This window comes from Cryptomeria japonica, chromosome 7, assembly GCF_030272615.1.
Source record: "Cryptomeria japonica chromosome 7, Sugi_1.0, whole genome shotgun sequence".
Taxonomy (NCBI): Eukaryota; Viridiplantae; Streptophyta; class Pinopsida; order Cupressales; family Cupressaceae; genus Cryptomeria; species Cryptomeria japonica.
In genome coordinates, this window is record NC_081411.1 from 380,606,386 (window position 1) to 380,615,583 (window position 9,198).

Here is a 9,198-nt window from a genome sequence, read left to right on the forward strand (position 1 = left end):
GGTAGGGATAAACTTGCTTGGTCCCCCAATCATAATGGTGTTTTTACTGTGGTTAGTGGTTACTATGAGCTATTGTCTCGAAGATTGGAGGGGAGGGATGTTCTTTGTTGGAAACATGTGTGGAATATTTTTTCTTGGCCGAAGTGTAACTGTTTCACTTAGACTTTGGGTTTGAATAGATGTCTAACTTGGGACAACATTTGTAAGCTGAGATTCCTTGGGCCTTCCATCTGTGTTTTGTGTGGTAATGGGGAGGAGGCCCTTTCTTTCTCCTAATTGGCATTATTGGTGAGGGGTGTAGAAGAATCCTTGTGTTCACATGGATTCTTTCATGGATTTTTGGAGCAGTTTGGGCAGGCCTCCTATCTTGTCCTCTTTTCTCTAGACTGTCTGGCATATTGGGCCTATTTTCATACTATGGAAAATCTAGCTGGAGAGGAATAGGAGGATATTTAGGGAGGTCAGGTTGTTCATTCAGTAATTATGAAATAGAATCATTGGTATGATTCGAGAGATGGTGGAAGCTAAATGTGCGGTGAATTTTCCTCTGGATAGAAGAGAGGTTGATATTGTGAGTAGGTTGGGTCTGCAGGAGATGTCTCCCACCTTGGTGTGTGTTAACTTGTTGATTGAGCAAAAGGTGAGTGGGATTCATTGGAAATTGGCAAGGATCCTTCACCAAATTCTTAAAATTAGTTCTATGATGGAGAAGGTGTCTTTCATCCACATTCCTCATGAATGGAATAAAGCGGCTGATTTTTTGGCTGTGTGGGCCTTAGAACATGATGATGATTGGAAAGTTGAAGGTTGGGAGCAACTCTCCCTGGAGTACTATCAGGACCTACATAAGATATTTGCTGAGGATATGGATAGTTACGAAGCCGACTGATCTTGGGTTGGGCTTGTGGTTCCCCCTTGGGGCGTGGAGACTCTAGTTCTCTCTTAGGTTGGGCTTGTGGTTCGCTCATGGGGCATTGAGACTCTGGTTCTCTTGTAATTCTTGATTTTGTTCTTCAATAAAGTATTTACCCCTTTATTCAAAAACAAATTAATATAGTTACGGTGTAATTAAATATGTATTAATTTTGCAAATTAATTAACTACTTAAGGTGTAATTAAATACATTAATTTTACATGAATTAAAAGCATGTTGAATATACTTACTTGGTGTAATTATATACAAATTGATTTTACATTAAGCATGATGAATATAATCAAGGTACATAATTAAATATATTAAAGTTACATTGAAATAGATAGAAGATCATAAAAAATGCATTAATCCATAGATGTTTAAATAAAAATAAATTCATAGATGTAAATATCTCCAACGCAAATATCCCCTTAAGGCAACATATATAAATGAATCGATACATGTATACATACATGTAAAGATGATTTAAATAGGCGATTCACACATGCACTATTCAATCTAGGTGTAACTATGAACATGCACTATGACCACATTACAAATATCCCCTTAAGACAACATAATTAAATGAATCCATACATGTATAAATATAAATTTATCCATACAAAAATTTGAATCAATACACATACATACACATAAAAATTCAATTCCATACATACATAAAGATGATTTATAGGTGATTAACACATACATAAATCCCCTTAAGACCCCTTAAGAACACATATAAATGAATCCATGCGTGTAAATATAAATTTGAATCTATACACATACATACACATAAAAATTCAAATCCATACATACATGTAAATAAAAATGAATCCATATATGTATACATACATAAAGATGTTTTATAGGTGATTCACATGTGCACTATGATCTAGGTGTAACTATGTACATGCACTATGACCCCATTGCATAAATCCCCTTAAGACCCCTTAAATGCCCTTAAGACCCCTTAAGACTCCTTAAAACCACATATAAATTAATCCATACATGTAAATATAAAAGAAATTATGAATCTATACACATACATAGACATAGAGATTCAAATCCATACATACATACAAATTAAATGCCTCCACAAAATATGTTTAAGTACAAACAAAAATTCAATGCACAATTTTCTCTTTAACAATTTATGCATCCCCAAAACACATGCACTATGACCCCATTGCATAAATCCCCTTAAGACCCCTTAAGAGGTCCCTTTTAAGACCACATATAAATGAATCTATACACGTACATGCACATAAAAAATTCAAATCCATACATACATATAAATTCAACATGCATCCACAAAATTAAATGTCCATATGAAATATATATAATATATAACCATCCACACTATCCAAACAAATGTGCATGTCTATATATAGATAGATACATATGTTCCCGTCCTAGAAAAAATGAGTTCATCGAAGTACAACCTATCTAATATAAAAAATTCAAACATGACAAGTTAACTTAAAGCTCCTGGTACATATAATATGGATCCTCCCTATCTTTTATAATCTCTAAGATTTTTTCATGATCTCTAATAGGAAACCTCCACTTTTGGTTGCCATAGGTCCTCTTTTTGACAATGTCTCCAAATGAAATCCTATCGCTATTACTAAGTGACTATAGTGTAGAAATTTTTGGCCTGGCATATAATCAATAAATGTTACACCATTTTTATCTGTCTTTATTTGCTGATAAAAAAGTGCCTGCAACAACAAATGAACTGACGGGATATTGTTGTCCATTACCATTGGTGACTGATTCTAATAACTTGCATTTTGGTGTTGTGCATCTCAGTAGATAATAATCAACACCTCTAGTATTTTTAGGATCAACAACCACTGCAAAAATATCACCTATATAGACCACATATATTTCAAACAAAATTAACATAAATTATTTGAACAATAAAATAAATAAGAATTTTTTTTTTAATAATGTACATATTTTAAATAAATGCACACACACACTTGTAACAACTAAATCAGAAACATGTTCATAATCAATTGAATATATAGGATCATGAATATCAGTAATGTCACTATCTTCATGAGGCATTGTGACTAACTGTTTCATTTCCCATTGTAAAACATATCCATCTCCAATGTTCTCACATTGATTATTTGTGTTGTTCTCAATGCAATCAACATAAAAGCCTGATTTTTCTCTTACAAGAATAAAAAGAAGCTTGCTATGTCCCATAGTCATGACCTGATGTAAACTTCTAATACCATTAATTGTTCGACAATTATAAAGATTTGATCAATCAATACCTATTAAACAAATTTATGAATTTAGAAACAGACATTTATATTTCTAGTTCAATACATAGATTTAAAATAAATGTGCATACTTAAACTCACAATTCAACAAAATTAATTTTATTTACTTTTCATTATTTCATATTGAATTTTAAAATAATTTTCAAACACAAGAATAAATACCTTTAACTTCCCAAAAATAATGCAAGTGTTGTATGTTGTATCACAACTAGCAAAATGATGTTTGCACCATTCAACAACTTCATTTGAATTATGTATGGTGTTACCTGTACACAAGATAGATCATTTTAGAAAAGTGAATTTTCCCATATATATTTAAATTTCTTGATATAAAGATAAATTAAAAATTAAAGTAAATGAAGAGAATGTACCTACAAGTTTATGTTGGCGAAGTGCATGCTTCACATATGCACCTGCTCCATCATGCTCTCCTTATTCATGTCCACTCTCAAAGAAGTTCCACAAAAAAATTATGCTACGTTGAGCATGTTGTAAGGATAGCGAGTTAAAATCTTTTGTAGACTTAAGTTGTCCTGACATGAATAGTTACACATATATATATGTACTTGGTGTTAAAATCAAACCAAATTTCCAAATTTAAAAATAATTTCAGAAGAAAACTTATTGGCACATTCATTTGACCAAATCCAATGTTGTGATCAAGTTATCCCACATTCTCTAATATATTCAAAAAATATTCCAAAACAATGTGCTACATAGCTTCTATCATGACATGTATCATCACTGATATAGAAATGAACCTCCTTGATGATAATGTGTTCATTTTCAGCACTCTCTATGCTATCCACTTGAAATTGTGCATGTCTATAGAAAACTTGTACAAATATTGCAACTTGCTCAGAATGATAATATTGACTTTGTATTTCTTTGGGAGGATTGAATGTATAGTTATCGGGCAAATCTACAATTGAAGGAATACAACCTAGTGGAAAACAATTCTTTGACTCATGAAACTGTTTAGCTTGCCATCTTGCACCATGACAATGTTGGATATGTGGATATATGATACTACGAAATCTAGTCATAAACTGAATGTAGGGCAATTTACTCTCTTTCAACACAATTTTTTTGGATTCAGCTCCTGACTTAGTCTGATATGTCTCATATTCAAATCTCTTCCACATAACTTGCATTGTAATATCAATATTCTCAGTTTGCAAAAAAAACTTACTCAAATCTCCACAATCAATACATGTGCCTTTAATAAACTGTATTTTGAACTCATCTGAATCTTCTAATTTATCACATAAAATAGATTTCACAAATTGTGTTGTACTTGTAGGAATGACTAGATTTCGATTAATTTTTGCCATGAATTTTTTATATGATTGCAAGTATAGATGAAACTCAACATGATTTCGACAACAATAAGTTTCAAGTACCTTGTTTATGCATACAAAGCAAGGACACAATCTCTGAAACATCCTTTGACTAATCTTAACATCTAAAAATTCTTGGTTGAATGCTTGAAACCGTTCACTTTGTGTTGTATCTAGAAAATTTTTTGTATTTGAAATTTTTGTACCATCTTCATCTATCATTTGTATAGTGTCCCTTCTATTTGAAGAAACATAAGAGGGGTTGGTCCATGAATAATCAATGACCTATTTTTTTACATCTTCATAAATTCTGTCTTTTTGACGAACCCTACAGATATTTACCTATTTTTTTCCATTTTCATCTAACATATTTCTTTTCCTAATATATCTTTGAACATTTCTTTTAGATATCTGCATTAATTGAGAAATTGCGTGAACTTGTTTTTTAAGAGACAATTTCTTACTAGAAATCATAGTGATCAATGCTCTACATGCAACACTTAATTCACAAGCTCGACTTGTGTTGTCAATACATTTCAATTGTTCTTGTATATTTTCAATTGTAGTATCTTTTACTTATGCATCACGTCATTTTTTCTTATTATCAACACCCAACAACTCCAAAACAGGGGTCATTTCTATTTTCCTAAATAAATTAGCAAATAATTGTGCCCTTCCAATAATATACTTATTTTCAAAATAATCATCCCACATTTTCTTACAATGCAATTTTATTGTGCTTTTAGGTACCATATCTTTAGAAGGAATTTCATTGAAAAGACTATCTTCTTCCATTTCCATCAAATTTTTCATACCTAAGAACAATTTCAAACTTGACCATTATGTACCAATTTGATCTTGTACATGAGTTGTTGTTTCTTGAATAGGTTGATCTTGAACATCAATGAATTGTTGTTGACTACGTTTTATTTGACCTTTCCTTTTATCATCGCCTTTTTTATCATACAACCTTGATCTAGTCCTCTTATACCCCATTGCATAAAATATTTAGATTCAATTTTAATTGACAACCTAAACACACAAACACATATATATCATATAAGAAATAAATCATAGATCATGACAATTAAAATTTGTTTTTCAAGAAACAATTACATAAATGAATCCACAAATAAAAGGTAAACAACATTTCAATATAATTTTTTATTTAAAAAATTATACGCATCCAAAAAATAAGGTTTAATAAAATCTAAAAAATATTTAGTTTAATATAACATACTTGAAAATGCCTTCTCATATTGGAAAAAATTTAAATAACATACTTGAAAAAAGTAGAAGCCTTCAACCAAAATCTTCAAAAAGAATGGAAATTTTCACTTCTTTATATCAACAATGTCGCTTTTATTTGTAAAATAAATTGATCTAATTCAAAAATCAATTATATTAATTCGCGCTCCTTGATTTTTATATATTTAAAAAACAAAACAAAAAATCATTATTTATATGGGGTTTAAGATGTGTGGTCAGTGAAATGACCAGTCACTTCGGCCTCCAACTTTCCCGCCGGAAGTGTTTCAGTTGGAACCCTTCCGGCCGGAAAGTCCTAAGTGGCAGCCACATCACCAAATCTAACAAATTTCTAAAACTTCTAACTTCTGCAACAAAATTCTAAAAGTAAATTCAATTTATTGAAAAAACAAAAAATACCCTTTTGTAGAGATCAAATTCAAGAATCTACTCATATAATGTTTATGTTTTGATTAGATTTAATATATATTATTTCAAAAAATATTTATTGGGAAAAAATGAAGGGAATGAACCAAGCGAATTTGTCATCACGATTTCCTCTGCGAAAATCTCTAGACCTTGTTCAACAGAGGTAGTTTTCCAAATGAACCAAACATGCGCCAATGGTCTGCAACTCGGGGTATAGGGCTCCCTAGCCTCAGGATAATTCAGAATGGCAAGTCGTGAAACCTAGGATGTTTCACATGGCAGCTTGTTGGCTTGATGATGATTTTAATGTATTCATCACTTGTTGTCATTGATGAAACACTCTCACACACACACATATGATTATATTGACTACCGGTGTAACTTAAACTGTCTACACTGTCAACCAGTATACCTTGTGGTTAATTCCTAACCGGTACTTTGTGTCAATTGGTAGGTGCATAAGAGACAAACTGTGGTTATACTAAGGCGACATCAAGATAAAGATAAAGATAAAGATGGAGATCAAGCGACAATTCAAGGACAACGGTTCATATGTTTTATTCAAACCGGTATTGATTGTTCCAACCAATATTTGGTTATTTCTATGATGAGTTACCAACACCGAATTTACTTGGCGGTCATTTTTGTGATGAGTTATGATCACTTGTCCAGATACACTGCACCGAGGAAATTGTGTCATGATTTCCTTAGGCCGATATGAAATCTGAATGTCTATATATTGACATCTCAGTAAATCTTTTTAAGATGATGGTATGCATGAAGAGTAAAAGTTTTTGTTGAAGAGCAGTGTTGAATGTGCTTAGAAGGATCTGATCAAGCAAGTATTGTGCTACTCAGAATAGATCAAACCATTCTTGTTGTTTTCTAACCATTACAACAAAATCAAATCCCTTAACCAGGTAAGCTCTAACAAGCTTCAATATATAAATCCTCTAACAAGCTGATCCATTAGTTTGGATTCTAAAATCCTCCACTGAGGTTACTCCTAACGAGGTATAAGCTTCTAATCAAGATTTGGGATCTCTAAAAAGATTCTCTCCTAGCAGAGCATTTTGTAGACCTTAACCGATCAATTATCTATTACTGTAGATAGTTAACTTGTGAGTTCCATCTCATCGTGGTTTTTACCTATTTGGGTTTTCCAAGTATAAACACTTGTGTTATGGTGAATGCTTTAATTTTTGTGGATGATTTTAAATCATTTTGGATTACATGCATTGTGTTTAAAGTCTTTGTTAAGTTCATCTACCAGTTAGTGTTTAAAGTAGTTTGGTTTATGGTGTTACTGATTCATCCCCCCTCTCAGTGCTTTTCAAGTCCATCAATTTGTATCAGAGCCTAACTTCTTTGAAGCCTAATCGCTTAGAAGGGAGCCTTGAAACCACTATGGGAGACATGAGCTACTTTGAGATGGCTGGAGAGCTAGAAGCTAGCCAAAATGAGCTTGAAAACCTAGGAGTCAAATTGAAAGCTTCTCAAGTCAAAAGGAGAGACCCAACTGAAAAACTATTAGAGATATCTGATAATAGTTCTTTAGATGAAGCCAATATTGATGCTTTAGCAAAGGAAGTTGAAATGTTAAACGGTGAGAAACTGAATCTTAGGAGAGAGCTAGAAGGTCTCACTATCCACATGAGTCAGGAACTGGAAGCCAAAAGAGCTGTTGAAGATCTTATCAAGGAAAGAGATTAAGAGATTACAAAGAACAAATGGGAAACTGCCACTATGCATGAGCATTTGATTGTTGAAAGAGAAGAAAAGGAGAATCTGCAGCTAGATCTTGAATTTGCATCCTCTCTGAAAGAGAACCTGTCAAAGCATAATGAAGATCTTACAAAATAGTTTACTGAAGCCAATGAGAAATTGGAGAAGTTCATCAAGAGTTCTACCATGCTGGAAGAAAAAATACAATCACAAAGAATGAAGGGTGATATCTTTGGACTTGGTTTTCATACAACGGAAAAAGGTGAATCCTCTGGTACAAAGAGCAACAATCCTAAGAACAAATCTGCTCCTATGACCAATAAGCCTACCGGTCAGAAGGTCTTTAAACATGTCTACTTTGTTTGCCATAAACCTGACCTCACACTGCAAATGTTTATAGAGACAAACCTAACAGAAATGCAAGTTACAATACTAATGCTAGGTATGTGTCCAAGAAGTTTGATGGTCATTGCTTTACATGTGGAATGTATGGACATAGATCTATTGAGTGCAGATATGGAGCAAACAATCATGTACCACACATGCATCCAAGACCAAATGGTGACTGGATAAGGAACTTTGATAGCCGGGTAAACCTGAACTGACAAAGATCCTACGACAACCAGTTTAGTCCATTTTGAGATTGAAAAGGTAACAAATATTATTTGCACCATCTGTAATAACTTTGGTCATGTGGCTATGAATTGAAGAAGCAGAATAGGAAGAGGAAATGTAGGACCTTGGAGATCATCTAATATGTCCTGTTCTCACTGTAACAAACCGGGGCACTTAGCAAAATTATGTAGATCTAGAAATAGCAAATTGGTCAACTCTTCTAAAGATTAGAAGGGAAAGCAGAAAGTTAATGTTGAAGAAACTAGAGAGGAAATGAATCAAATTTGGAAGAAGAAAAGTGATGAGTCACCTAAAGAAGAAACTGTTCCTTCACTCAGTGAAGAGAACCCTGCACCAGTGACTTAAGCCTTTTTAATATGGCTAAGAGGATTTTAACGGTAGAACATCTTCAGACCCCTTGTGAAAAATGAGCGGCAAAAGAATTTTGAAACATGAAATTTTTGTAACTTTTTGTCAACATGTTATCAACCAGTTTTCCACTTGAGCAGTGAAATTAGGGTTTGTAACCCTAACAGGTGAGAATTTATTGCAGTAAGTAAAAAGGATAGAAGAGAGTTTTACTTTGTCATTTTTACCATAACGCATTTGAGAAAGAAATTTGGAGCGC